Genomic DNA, 15,836 nt, shown 5'->3' with positions numbered 1-15,836 from the left:
GTACTAAATATTATTATTGTTTATTTTTTTGTAAAGATGGCGGCTTCCGCATTTCACAGATCACCGGTGTTATATATCATAGACATGAGAGAATTCTGAAGATCTTGCGGCAGATTCGACATGTATGTCCTGCTTTAAAGGGGTTGCCCAGTCTCGTGTAAATCATTGTAAAATGAAAAAATGTTTGCAACTTTGTCTTTTACTTTTGTGGCTCAATGCCTCACCATTTTCACAATCTCTGCTTGCCAGCATTGAATTGGAGCACTTTATTATTGTATTATATTTAATGATCAGAGTCTTAAAATGGTCCTGACCCAGTCACCCTGCTGCTGGTGTGTTTGGGCTCATAGTACAAATTCGTGAGGGCCTATGGGTCAATAATCTAGACCTGTGGGGACTCCATGTGCATCTGGACCAGCACGGTGCAGGCAGCTTTGCCTTTACCTCTACATTGTAACTAACCTTCAGCTGTGTGGGCAGCACTGGATCAGCATATGTTTTCAGCCTTTAAAAGTAAATTATGTTTCCATTCATTGACAGCAATCCGAGATCAGATTGAAAATGGTGATGAATTCTATTAGAAAGCTGTATAAGTTTCCATTATACAATGATTAAGCTTTATCGACGGAAGACTGGGACAGCTCGTCCGTAAATCTGCGGGCGATGGCTTATTCCGACTGTCAGACATTCGTTCCACGTCCAGTTTGTGTCCTCCGTTATGAAGCAGCTCCACGTGATTGTACGCCAGTTGCTGGGCACTATATATAGTATATATAAATATATCTTACTGTACAGCATTTTTTTTATTAGTCTGTAAATGTTTTGCACATTTTTTTAAGATTTTATTTGAATTGATGATTGTAAAATTCCGAGCAGCTGCAGGTGTGTGCGTGAAAGCGTCTGTGCGATGTACTACTGTCTGTGCTTGTCAAACATGGAGATTTTAATATACTGAGCTACTTATTGCTTCTGGGTGTTCTTATACTGTACCTTCTTATTATGTACTGAAACTTATTCTACATTTGCTGGCACATGGCAGGGCTGTGTTTTTATATGTAATAGGGATTACGGGGGTTGTACAGGATTAGAAAAACATAGTTGCTTCGTTCCAGAAACAGCGCCACCCCTGTCCGCAGGTTATGTGTTGTATTGCAGCTCCGCTTTATTCACACCAATGGAACTGAGCTGCAATACCTGACCCAACCCATGGGCAGGTGTGGCGCTGTTTCTGGAAGAAAGCAGAAATGTTCTTATTGTGAACAACCTCTTTAATGAGACTCTGTCCTGGGGAGAATACGCTCCTGATTTCCTCCTGTTTGCTGCCAGTTCTGGCGCCAGATATGCAAACAAGCAACTTTTATGTTCTCCGGTATGAACTTGTCAGCGTCGCCCGTGATCCGTGACCTTGTGTGGCAGGATGACGACGTTCTCACGAGACAGATTCTCTGTGCGCCACCGTGCCAGCAACACGTAAGTGACCTGTCATAGTAAAGAAACATAATGGACTTGAATACATAGGATATAACGTGTCTGAGGCTGGATCCAACACTGTTTTGTTATGTTTTATGATGACTTTTTTTTTCTCTCCTGTTTCTTACTCCTGATGGAATGGTTGCACTTGAAGTGGCTTGTCTGAATTGATATCTTAAGAATGAGAAATCTGACATGCGAGCACCTCCTGTCCCTTTGTGTTTATTAGCATTAAATAAATTCGGTTTTCTCCTCCTAATGTGTGTACAGCAGTGGTAATCTGTAGTTCTATAGCAGAGGAATTCTGATAATCCAGACCTGCTGAGGTGCCAGATTATTGGATATTCTGAACCTGATAATATCGTCCCTCTTAAAGATGAGGGTGGGAATATAATTGTAGAGGACAAAGGGAGGGCTGAGATATTAAACACTTACTTTTCCTCTGTGTTCACTGATGAGCTGCCAGTACCAGATATTCAGGGGGACAGTGATAAGGGTCCCCCCACCCAATATTACTCACTAACCACAGGAGGTACATATTGTATCTCCTCCTCTTAGACTCCTGTAACAGGATCAGGGCCACAGGATTGGAGGACGGCTGATGTGGTACCAATATTTATGAAAGGAAAAAAGGTGGAACCGAGTAACTACCGTCCAGTAAGTCTGACATCTGTGGTACGTCAAGTATTTGAGGATATTCTAAGAGATGAACTATAAAAGTATAAAGCAGAGAAATGTCTAATAACTGATAACCAGCCTGGATTCATGAAAAACAGGTAGTGCCTAACCAACATGCTCGGCTTCTATGAGGAGGTAAGTGCAAATCTGGATGTTGGTCACGCGGCTGATGTGATTTATTTGGATTTTGCAAAAGCATTTGATGCTCAACCACACGACAGTCTTGTTCTGAAGCTACAGATGCAGGGACTGGGGGACATATTCAAGTGGGTAAAGAATTGGTTAAAGAGGCTCTGTCACCAGATTTTGCAACCCCTATCTCCTATTGCAGCAGATCGGTGCTGCAATGGAGATAAGAGTAACGTTTTTTGTTTTTTTCGTTTCAATAGTTTTTTATTGATTTTTACATGAAAACAGAACAACATTTCGCAATTAAACTTTGCGATATTATTGGTACAATCAATCATCTCTTCATACAAAGCAAGAATTGAAGCAATCGCGATTGGAGAGATGACATTGTGTCATAACATAAAAAAAAGAACAGAAAAAGAATAAACCGGCAAAGGAGAACATGTAAGCCACATACATCATCCTGATAAATCTTAATACACAATGACCTTAAGGCCAATTGCACCTTCATGTTATGTATTGTAATACACACTAGTTGACCATGGATTCCATGTTGCTGTGAATTTGTGGAACGAGGAGTTACCCAAGGAGATGATTTTTTCATATGCATATGTCGTGTTAATAAGTATGATCACTTCTCTTAACAGAGGAGCAGCAGTTTCCTTCCAATGGCGGGTTACCACCAATTTGGCCATGATTAGGATTTTGCAAATCAGGCATCTTAATGCTACAGGTATTGCATCCATTTCTATAAACAACAGGGCCATCTGGGGGGATTGTGCAATTCTACATCTGGAGACTATGGACACAAGATCAAAAACCTGAGACCAGAACGGAAGAAGTGTGGGGCATGCCCACAGCGTATGGTAAAGAGTGCCGATATGGCCACATCCTCTCCAACATAATGGAGATGACTCAGGGAACATCTTGTGAAGTCTATCCGGGGTGTAGTACCACCTTAGTGAGGTCTTTATAGCAGCCTCTACGTGTTGGATACAGGGTAATGCTTTGTAAATTAATTTAAATGCAGATATCCATTTCTCTTCTGAAAAAGAGCAGTTCAACTCTCTTTCCCAGAGCCGCATATGGTGTGTTTTGGAAAAGAGTGAGTGTGAATGTAGTAAATTATACACAAATCTCAGGCCCTTACTGCGTTTAGAGAGATACCCAAACATTTTAAAAAGACATACAGCATCAAAATTGTTATACTTCGCTGCACAGTCTCTAATCTGGAGGTATTTAAAGACGTTTTTTGTTTTTTTTAACCGAGCATTTTTGGCCAAGTTATGACCATTTTTATATTTATGTAAATGAGGCTTTCTAAAGTACAACTGGGCGTGTATTATGTGTGTTACATCGGGCGTTTTTACTTCTTTTACTAGCTGGGCGTTCTGACGAGAAGTATCATCCACTTCTCTCCGTTACCACCCAGCTTCTGGCAGTGCAGACACAGCGTGTTCTCGAGAGATCACGCTGTGACGTCACTCACAGGTCCTGCATCGTGTCGGACGAGCGAGGACACATCGGCACCAGAGGCTACAGATGATTCTGCAGCAGCATCAGCATTTGCAGGTAAGTAGTTACATCGACTTACCTGCTAACGCCGATGCTGCTGCAGAATCAACTAGCCTCTGGTGCCGATGTGTCCTCGCTCGTCCGACACGATGCAGGACCTGTGAGTGACGTCACAGCGTGATCTCTGGAGAACACGCTGTGTCTGCACTGCCAGAAGCTGGGCGTTGTGAAGAGAAGTGGATGATACTTCTCGTCAGAACGCCCAGCTAGTAAAAGTAGTAAAAACGCCCCGATGTAACTAACACAATACACGCCCAGTTGTACTTTTACTTTTAAACACGCCCAGTTGTACTTTTGCAAGCCTCATTTACATAAATATAAAAATGGTCATAACTTGGCCAAAAATGCTGGTTTTTAAAAAAAAAAAAACGTTACTGTAATCTACATTGCAGCGCCGATCTGCTGCAATAGCAGATAGGGGCTGCAAAATCTGGTGACAGAGCCTCTTTATGTGACAGAAAACAAAAAGTCGTCATAACTGGAACCTACTCAAAATGGGCTGAAGTCAGGAGCGGGGACCACAAGGATCGGTACTGGGAGCAGTGGGGACCACAAGGATCGGTACTGGGAGCAGTGGGGACCACAAGGATCGGTACTGGGAGCAGTGGGGACCACAAGGATCGGTACTGGGAGCAGTGGGGACCACAAGGATCGGTACTGGGAGGAGTGGGGACCACAAGGATCGGTGTTAGGCCTAATTCTTTTTAATCTCTTTATTAATGACCTTGTGGGTGGGATTGATAGCAAGGTGTCTGTTTTTTCTGACGATATAAAACTTTGTAGGATACATAAAACTCAACTTGACTATAAAATATTACAGAAAGACCGAGATAAGCCGGCAGTGTGGGCAGAAACATGGCAGGTGAAATTTAATATTGATCAATGTAAAGTAATGCACTTAGGATGCAATAATAGCATTAATAAATGTATACATTAAATGGAATAAAACGGGATAACTGAACAAGAGCAGGACCTGGGTATTCTGGTAACAAATAAGCAGCAGCACTCAATGTCAGGCAGCAGATGCAAAAGCAAATAGGATTTTAGGGTGTATAAAACGAGAGAACTTGTTATTCAAATGTAATATTACCCCTCTACAAATCCTTTGTAAGGCCACATCTAGAATATGGAATTCAGGTTTCGGCTCCACGTTGTAAAAATGACATAGGAGAACTGGAGAGGGTTCAAAGGTGGGCAACGAGATTATTAAATGGGATGGGAGGTGTCCCTTACAATGAAAGGCTAGAAAAATTAGGCTTGCTCTGTTTTGAAAAAAGACGTCTCAGAGGGGATCTTATCAATATGTAGAATTATATGTGTGGTCAATACAGAGAACTAGCACCTGATCTGTTCCTTCCAAGGACTCGACAAGGACAAGGGGACACCCATTGCGTGTGGAAGGAAGATGTTTCAGACATCAATATAGAAAAGGGTTCTTTACAGTTAGAGCGGTCAAGCTATGGAATTCTATGTCTGTATTTAAAAAAAGGTGAGATGATGATTTACTGATAAATGGCATTGAGGGTTATAAATGATCAAGCAATGGATGACGGGTAATTTAGTGAGAAAGGTTGAACCTGATGGACCAATGTCTTTTTTCCAACCTATGTAACCATTGGGCTCTTAACAGACCCGAGATCCACACCCCATTAATATATATCATACACAATCTAACTGAGATGGCAGCTGCAGTTTTTTGGGCAGGTGACCGGTCCTCTTCAATCCAGCCTAAAAGGAGTTATCAGATGTTCATAGTAAAGTATATAAAACCCATGAGGATAGAAACATCCTTCAGGAAGACCCCAGAGCCCCAAATATTTCTGCTATTGAGCAATATCATATTGTTAATGTGTTTACATATAGTCTACACAAAATGATTTACTCTGCAAATACTATGCATTTCGTCTTGAAGTTGAGATTTTTTTGTATTGTGTTGCCCCCAATGTTTTAACTGCTGAGCAGCTCAGAGTGGGTGGAACTGCGGTGTGACAGCTGGGAGATCCCATGACATGGCCTTATTAACATTGTAACCATAATCGGTGTGTGTCCCTGAAAATGATGTTGCAATGCTGATAGCAGGTTTAGGTCATGTTCACACCTAGCGTAAACGCTGCAGAATTTCTGACCACATTATCTGTGGAAATTCCGCAGGGTATTACAGTAGTCAAAGTGGATGAGATTTCAACAGAAAAAAAACCTACACAATTTGACTTGCTCTGTGAATTTTTAATTCACAGTATGTCAATGTCTCTTGTGAAAACGCTACCGTTTCTGCACCGAAAAAAACGGCTAGAAATTCAGCGAAGTTGAACATGACCCTTTGCTTCGTTCAGACGGCTGTAATGTGGCTGTGATCATATTATGGCCACGAGTCCCCGCCCAAACTAACCGCATTACAGGGGTCTTGTCTTTGTATTACAGAGAGAATGACTAGAAGACCCTAGTAGTTGGCAGGGATATACTTATATCGAGAAAAAACTGATGTGCCGAGGCACAATGAACCCAATTTCCCAACTACTAATAGAAATATTTGAATTGAAAATAAAATATAACCTTTAATAATAAAGTTAAGACCAAACAGGAGACGTACAACATATAAAGGGTTAAAAGTTAGTCGGCTAGCACACCATTAGGATGAGGTATGTACGCTTGTAACATGGGTACGTGTCTCATAGATACAATGTGACTAACCGTGATCATTAAAATTGCGATAGCCCCCCCCCCCCAACATGTTTCGCTGCAACAACAGCGTCCTCGGGATAAATTGGGGCTAATAAGCGTGCGTTCGATTTCCGCTTCCTTTTGTAATCTCGGACATGCTTCGCCGAGAACGTGTCCCCTTATGTGACAGCCAATCAGGACTCCTAGTAAGGGGCGAGCCTCCATACAGATAGATTGGCATACTGAGCGACCAATAGAACAGGTCAGCCGGCAATCCAATCAGTGTTCCTGCTATGCGCATCGCGGCAAAACCAGGCAATAGTCGTTCTTGTAGCAGTCTCCAATACGCTATATGTATAAGGAAAGGGATGCGTGCTGTGCGCATGCGCATCGCCTCAAGTCCTGGTGATACCATCTTAGAGACACCTGCAAGATTGCTTAAGTATACATCTGTTTGTAGGTAGATGGTTTATGTGTAAGAAAGGGGATTAGTTCCCAATTAAAGGACACGTACTAGAACCATTTAACATAATAAATGGAGACATTAGTCCAAAAACTAGTGACAGTGATCGGACAAATGTACGTGTATATATTTTTATAGGAGCAGCTGAACAATACACTGTAGGGTAACACTACAGGATCTCAAAATAGAAAGCCACATCTGTAGTTAGAATTAGTAGTGATTGAATACTATTAAGAGAAAGGAAGAAGAAACTTTATTCATGTTGTACGTTGATGTCGAATCATATAGACAAATAATTATACCATGTACAGTGAAGGAAATAAGTATTTGATCCCTTGCTGATTTTGTAAGTTTGCCCACTGTCAAAGACATGAACAGTCTAGAATTTTTAGGCTAGGTTAATTTTACCAGTGAGAGATAGATTATATAAAAAAAAATCACTGTCAAAATTATATATATTTATTTGCATTGTGCACAGAGAAATAAGTATTTGATCCCTTTGGCAAACAAGACTTAATACTTGGTGGCAAAACCCTTGTTGGCAAGCACAGCAGTCAGACGTTTTTAGTAGTTGATGATGAGGTTTGCACACATGTTAGATGGAATTTTGGCCCATTCCTCTTTGCAGATCATCTGTAAATCATTAAGATTTCGAGGCTGTCGCTTGGCAACTCGGATCTTTAGCTCCCTCCATACGTTTTCGATGGGATTAAGGTCTGGAGACTGGCTAGGCCACTCCATGACCTTAATGTGCTTCTTTTTGAGCCACTCCTTTGTTGCCTTGGCTGTATGTTTTGGGTCGTTGTCGTGCTGGAAGACCCAGCCACGAGCCATTTTTAATGTCCTGGTGGAGGGAAGGAGGTTGTCACTCAGGATTTGACGGTACATGGCTCCATCCATTCTCCCATTGATGCGGTGAAGTAGTCCTGTGCCCTTAGCAGAGAAACACCCCCAAAACATAATGTTTCCACCTCCATGCTTGACAGTGGGGACGGTGTTCTTTGAGTCATAGGCAGAATTTCTCTTCCTCCAAACACGGCGAGTTGAGTTAATGCCAAAGAGCTCAATTTTAGTCTCATCTGACCACAGCACCTTCTCCCAATCACTCTCAGAATCATCCAGATGTTCATTTGCAAACTTCAGACGGGCCTGTACATGTGCCTTCTTGAGCAGGGGGGCCTTGCGGGCACTGCAGGATTTTAATCCATTACGGCGTAATGTGTTACCAATGGTTTTCTTGGTGACTGTGGTCCCAGCTGCCTTGAGATCATTAACAAGTTCCCCCCGTGTAGTTTTGGGCTGAGCGCTCACCTTCCTCAGGATCAAGGATACCCCACGAGGTGAGATTTTGCATGGAGCCCCAGATCGATGTCGATTGACAGTCATTTTGTATGTCTTCCATTTTCTTACTATTGCACCAACAGTTGTCTCCTTCTCACCCAGCGTCTTACTTATGGTTTTGTAGCCCATTCCAGCCTTGTGCAGGTCTATGATCTTGTCCCTGACATCCTTAGAAAGCTCTTTGGTCTTGCCCATGTTGTAGAGGTTAGAGTCAGACTGATCATTGAGTCTGTGGACAGGAGTCTGTTATACAGGTGACCATGTAAGAGCTGTCTATAATGCAGGCACCAAGTTGATTTGGAGCAGTAACTGGTCTGGAGGAGGCTGAACTCTTAATGGTTGGTCGGGGATCAAATACTTATTTCTCTGTGCACAATGCAAATAAATATATATAATTGTGACAATGTGATTTTCTTTTTTTTTTTTTATATAATCTATCTCTCACTGGTAAAATTAACCTAGCCTAAAAATTCTAGACTGTTCATGTCTTTGACAGTGGGCAAACTTACAAAATCAGCAAGGGATCAAATACTTATTTCCTCCACTGTATATAAATATGTAAATAGTGACAAAATAATTGCGTCATTTTAAATAATGTTAAAGAAATGGTTGACAATAATGTCAGTGCTTATATAATTTAAGAATAAAGCTAATAAAGAGTTTTAGCTCAGAGATGGAATCTATAAGAAGGCTATAAAAGTAAAGCCTTCATTCAGTCCGTTGGGACTAAGAGAACTTAGTCTATGAATCCAATGGGCTTCTTCTTGTAGCACTTTCTAGTCTAGGTTGCCAGCCTTGGGGTCTAGTTTGACCTGAGTAATGCCCCAGAATTGGAGAGTATTGGCATTCCCCTGGTGGAGGGATCTAACATGTCTCGAGAGGGGTGTATACTCTTTTGTATTAATGGTACTAATATGCTTAGAGATCCTTCTAAGTTGTTGGATGGTCTTGCCAACATATAGCTTGGGGCAAGGGCATTTCGCGGCATATATAATGCCACTACTCTGACAATTGATAAATTGTCTAATGGTGTCATTTTTTCCATCAAAGGGATTACAGAAGATCTTAGTCGTGGGTATATACAAACAAAATGAACATCTGCTGCATGGAAAGGCTCCATAAGTGGGTGGTGGAAGCCAAGTATTCCGAGGGATAAGGGGTTTGGAATAGTGACTACGCGTGAGAAATTCCCGGAGATTCTTACCTCGTCGATAGGTGATGTTTGGGGTATCAGGGATTACATTGCATAGATCTGGATCTGCCTGTAGGATAGGCCAGTGTTTCTGTAGAATATTAAAGATCTGAGAGGAACAAGTATCGAAGTTCCCTATCCATCTAATAATGGAAGATTGTCATTGTTTATTGCCAACTTCTTATTGCCATACAGTAATTCTTCTCTTGGAGTGGTCCTAGCTCTGGCATATGCTCTATGTAGAGTCTTCTTAGGGTATCCACGTGCCAATTTTTTTTAAAATAGGGTATCACATTCTACTTGGAAGGTATGTTCCTCAGAGCAGTTTCTCCTAGCTCTGAGGTATTGTCCTATGGGTATTCCCTTCTTGAGTGTCAATGGGTGAAAGCTCCCCCAATGTAGGAAGCTATTCGTGGCGGTTGCCTTTCGAAAAATGTTAGTATGGACACCGCCACCAGGATCCAAGGAGATTTGAAGATCAAGGAAGTTAATCTCCTTGGTGCGTATTTAATGGGTGAATTTCATCCCAATATTGTTGTGGTTTAAGATGTCCATGAAATCAAGAAAAAGTGCCTTGTCACCATCCTAAAAAATGGGTATATCATTGATATACCTTCCCCAAAATAAAATGTGACAGGTGAAAAAAAGTAAAGCCTCATTGAAAATCAAAGTGTCTTCCCCGCACGGCACCCACACTGATTGGATTGCCGGCTGACCTGTTCTATTGGTCACTCAGTATGCCAATCTATCTGTTTGGAGGCTCGCCCCTTACTATAAGTCCTGATTGGCTGTCACATAAGGGGACGCGTTCTCGGGAAGCATGTCCGAGATTACAAAAGGAAGCAGAAATCGAACGCGCGCGCATTAGCCCCAATTTATCCCCTGAGGACGCTGCTGTTGCAGCGAAACATCTGGGGGGGAGGTGGCTATCGCACTTTTAATGATCACGGTCGGCTTAGCTGCTACACTTTAACTCGAGTGTGACACAGTGGACAATACAGCAGTCTGCAGCTGCTGACCGTGTTAGTCACATTGTATCTATGAGACACAATCGTACATACCTCATCCTAATGATGTGCTAGTCGACTCTGTAACTTTTAACCCTTTCTATGTTGTACGTCTCCTGTTTGGTCTTAACGTTATTTATTTTTTATTTTTTTATAAATTCTTTTATTTGTCATTTTGTTATTTTATATCACAAATCGTACAAATAATATACACAACATAGTGTGAAAAAGGCAGTGAAAAACATGCAACAGATCACAGGTCAGTTATCAGCCTCACATCAACACATGGGGTCACCTGAGAGTACCATGTCGCTGAAAACACTTATTTAGGGAATCTCCGATATGCACCCTGAACCCGCAGCCGTGCATGGTATGTCCTAGGTGTGCATAAGAGCATTAAAGAGAGAAACAGACCGAGAGAAGGAGAGGCAAATTAGTAAGGAAGGAAAGAAGAGAAAAAGGGGGAGGGAGGAAACCTGAAGGGAGGTGGGGGGGATCTGACCTGACATTCCGGATCTAGACAGGAATTCACGAGGCCATGATGATTTTATATTCCTCGGTCGTTTGGAAACGAATCCATTCATGCCATGTTTTTAGGAAGGAGGCATGAGACCCCTTCATTGATGCCATGAGGTCCTCCATTCTCATGATTTCCTGGATCTTGCCGAACCACATGCCCACCGTCGGAGGACAGGACTGTCTCCACATTGCAGGAACACATGCCCTAGCCGCGTTTACCAAGTGTCGAACTACCGAACGTCTATACGAGGGTAGTGGGACCTCACACAGATGAAGCAGGAAGAGGCCCGGGGATCTCGGGAGAAGGTAATCCATAAACTTTGAGGAAATGCGCCACACCTCGGACCAGAACCCAGTCAGGAGTGGGCAGTCCCAGAAAATATGCAGGATTGTACCCACATGGTCCCCACATCTCCAGCATAATGGCGAGGCCGCCGGGATCATTGCATGCAATCTGGAAGGCACCCTGTACCAACGGGACAATATCTTAAACGCTGCCTCTTGGAATCTACTCGCCATGGAGGACTTATGCGTCATGGTGAACAGGCGGTCTTGTTGTTCAGGTGTAAATGTTTCGCCCAAATCCCTCTCCGAGCTGAGCAAGTACGGAGGTGGTGGCAAATTGGAGGGCGAGATCAAAAAACGCTTAGATTCTGGATAAAGCATGTCGGATCGTGCCTGTGCCTGTCCACAGGAGTTCAAACGCGGAGCAGTCTCGTAGTTGCTCTCCAGGATGTTCTAGGGACGCCAGGAAATGTCGCAACTGGGTAACCTGCCATGTCGAGAAAGGGACAGGGTCCGACAGAGCTTGTATTTGATCGCTTGTCATCCACCTCCCCTCCTGCTGAAATTGTAGGACCTGCCTCTTACCCGCCCGCAACCATACTTGAAATGGACCACTATCCAGTCCCGGTGGAAAGGCAGGGTTGCCCAAGATTAGAAATAGCGGGGAGGGGGACGGCGATGGTCTTAACTTTATTATTAAAGGTTATATTTTATTTTCAAATCAATTATTTCTATTAGTAGTTGGGAAACTGGATTCATTGTGCCTCGGCACATCAGTTTTTTCTTGTCTTGTATTACGGCCGTAATACAACCACTAAAATGCTGCTGCATTACGCTGACTAAATGAGGCCTAAGCTCAACAGAAAATGCTTACATAATTATATACACAGTGGAGTTCCATTATTGTGAGCAGCGGCTAATATCCAGAGTAACCACCGTGTGCAGCACGGACAGCAGCTGGACGGCGGGGAGTTATCAATAAGGTGCTGGTCGGTGGTCTCCGGTATCTGGGGCTGTGCTGACTGCAGAACATCCCCCATTTGCTGGAGGGTGCGTAGGGGAGGATCCATAGAGCCAACAAGACGATCAAGGTCCCACAGATGCTCAGTTGGGTTCCAGTCTGGTGAATTAGGGGGCCAGAGAAGTACTTGGAAGTCTTGGTCGTGCTGTTCCCACCACTGTCGGACATTTCTAGCCATGTCGCATTGTCTTGCTGGAAGATTCCATCTGCCCCAGGTAAGACAGTCAGCATGTAGGGGGGGACGTGATCTGCAACGATGGATTCATACCCAAATCTCTTCAGAGCCGTCCACATGGATGAGTGGCCCAGAGAATGCCATGAAATAATCCCCCGACCATAACGCTGCCGCCACCGGCTTGTGTTCTCCAGCAATGGCTGCCGGGTACTTGTTCTCTGATGTTTCTCGTCTGGCACGACAACGTCCATCCGTTCCATGAAGCAGAAAACGTGACTCATCGGAGAAGACAATCCTGTGCCAATCATCGGGGGTCCAATTCCGATACTGCCACGCAAATTGAAGCTTTTTTTTCCGCGGCACCGTTATTACATAGGAGCAGTGACCATCTGTCTGCTCCGGAGCCCCATACACAGTCGGGTTCCCTGAACTGTTGTATTAGACACACGTCTGGTCGCCCCCTGGTTTATTTTCACTGTGATCTGCTCCACTGTAGTATGTCGTTCGGCCCTCACGCACCTTCTTGCCGACGTTCACCTCTCACTTCAATGGCGCGTGGTGCGCTGCAGATTCCACGTCGGTTATTCCCAATGGCGCCATTTGTCCACTCACGATACACTTTGACCACAGCAGCACGCAAAGTTCACATACTGTGCTGTGTGAGCCCGTGGCCCGAAAGCCGATAATCATCCCTATGCAACTCTGATAAAGCGTCCCTTTTACTCATGACAACGAGTGATATGTGATCAGACTATCGCACCCCTTATATGCCCACCCCACATCACTGCCTTCATGGGCTACGCGCTGCCGATGTCAAAAGTAGGAGGTGGTCATAATAATGGGACTCCACTGTGTATTACTGCTGTGTGTGTAAAGATGATGTACTCTGGTAAAACAGAAACACGCCACCAGCGCAGGGAGACGTCTATAGGAGGAGGCGATCTACAACCCGTGGACCTGCACAGACGTCACCTGGGCTACAAGACTGAAGAATTCATTGTTTACATCGTTACAAGAATCCCTAGAAAGGAAACGGTGGATCACGATGTACATTAGCGTGAATATGATGTTGCCCTTTAAACTTTAGGCTGGGGTCACACGAGCCTGTTACGTCCGTAATGGTCGGAACGTATTTCGGCCGCAAGTCCCGGACCGAACACTGCAGGGAGCCGGGCTCCTAGCATCATAGTTATGTACGACGCTAGGAGTCCCTGCCTCTCCGTGCAACTACTGTCCCGTACTGAAAACATGATTACAGTACGGGACAGTTGTCCTGCAGCGAGGCAGGGACTCCTAGCGTCGTACTTAACTATAATGCTAGGAGCCCGGCTCCCTGCAGTGTGTTCGGTCCGGGACTTGCGGCCGAAATACGTTCCGTCCTTTACGGACGTAAACATGCTCGTGTGAACCCAGCCTTATTCATGACAACCCCTTTAAACCCGTGTCCACCTTCTGAATGCCTTGTTATAACCTACTGGGAAAATACAAGTACAGGCACGGAACGATTGCCATGCTGAAACGGAGGCTGTTATGCTAAATAATTTGTGTTGCGAGTTCTATGGCGGGCACAACATCGCAATCTGTTTCCCCTCTCCTTTGTGTTGGGACCCGATCTTTTATTGATAGAAAAAATAAAAATCATGGCATGTTTTATCCTCCGTCACTGCGGCACCATGGGTCTATAATACAGACTTGTACGGACTCCGTGTGCCGCCATATGTGGCCGTGCTGTGTGTATGCCTGAGTATTAATAGGCTGGGCTGACTTTGGCTGTGGCACAGATCGCACGGCCAAAGATCGTTTTTGCGCTGCCTGCATCTCTGGTAATTAAAGTGAATGTGGCCGCAGGGCCACCCGCAGGTTGCTGCACTAAATCTAGCGGGTTTTGATTTCTTGCAACTGCAACTTGCATGTTGCCATTCGACCACATTGACTTTCATTACTTGCGACGCAGCCAGCGTGACACAGCGATCTTTGGCCGTGCGACCTGCGTTCAGCCCAAAGTCGACGTGTAGCCCTATATTTATACCCGGCAGAAATTTCTGCCACTGACAATTTTGTACATGTGAATTATTTCTACAGCGGGTGCGTTGATTTTTACAGGCTCTATTCAAATTAGTGCAACAAATCAGCTGAGTGTGAACAGATCCTTAGGCCTCACTCAGACGACCATAATGTAGCAACAATATGGCATCCGTATTATGGCTGCATGACCCGCGGTTCAAGTAAACCTGACTTACATCACTTTGGGGCTCTATGGTCACTTGAACTGCTGGGGGTCTTGCGGTCACAATGTGGTCTAAGAGTACGTTCCCACGTTGCGAGAGAGAGAGAAAAGACCACGGCGCCACATAGTGCAGTTCAGTAAGGTAGGCTGATGAAGGAATGAAAAAACCATGCTCACCATATAGCCATAGGTATTGCGCAAAATAAATCCACGGGTGCTGCTGCCAGATCCAGACCGGTTTCCAAGGGTAACCTCTAGTGTATGATAGGTAGATGTGGAAAAAGGGATCTATAGCGGCGCTGCTGCGTGGTCCAAGTCAATGGAGAAACGAGTAGTCTCTTCTATATTAATTGAGTATTTTATTGAGATAGCAACGCGTTTCGACGCCGAACTGGCGTCTTCATCAGGCATCTGATGCCTGATGAAGACGCCAGTTCGGCGTCGAAACGCGTTGCTATCGCAATAAAATGTTCCCACGTTGCGGCAGTTGCATGCTTACAAAACCACAACCACGTGCTGTGGCCAATGGCCGCAAGTCTTTTACCGGTAACCGGTTATTAACCATACTTCCCGTCCGTCCCGGATTCAGCGGGACAGTCCCAGAATTTCAGGCAGTGTCCTGCTGTCAACTGTATCTACATCCTCAGGACACAGATACAGTTAACCCCAATACTGAAGCAGGGAACCATTAGCTCCCTGCTTCAGAATTAGTTCAGAGCGGAGGAGCAGAGGGAGCTCTTCCGCTCGCCGAGGACTCCCCGGGCACTGTGCTACTTTAAGTGCTGTGCTCGGGGAAGGCCTTGACGTCACTGTCCATATATGGACAGTCACGTCAGTGGCTACTGATTGAGCGGAATCCCCGTTGCCAATCTGGCCGGGGATTCCATTCCTAGAGGAAACCCCTGAGGTCACTGTCCATATATGGACAGTGACATCAGGGCTTCCCCCTAGGAGCAGAATCCCCGGCCTATGCTCTGGCTGTGGATTCTGCTCACAGAGGGAGTCCCAATGGTGCTATCTACAGGGCAGCGCTATATAGGGGGGGGGGGGCACTATCAACATGGACACTGTGGCACTATCTACAAGGGCACTG

The sequence above is a fragment of the Rhinoderma darwinii genome, chromosome 6, assembly GCF_050947455.1.
Source record: "Rhinoderma darwinii isolate aRhiDar2 chromosome 6, aRhiDar2.hap1, whole genome shotgun sequence".
Classification (NCBI taxonomy): Eukaryota; Metazoa; Chordata; class Amphibia; order Anura; family Rhinodermatidae; genus Rhinoderma; species Rhinoderma darwinii.
Note: the sequence above shows the minus strand (reverse complement) of the source record.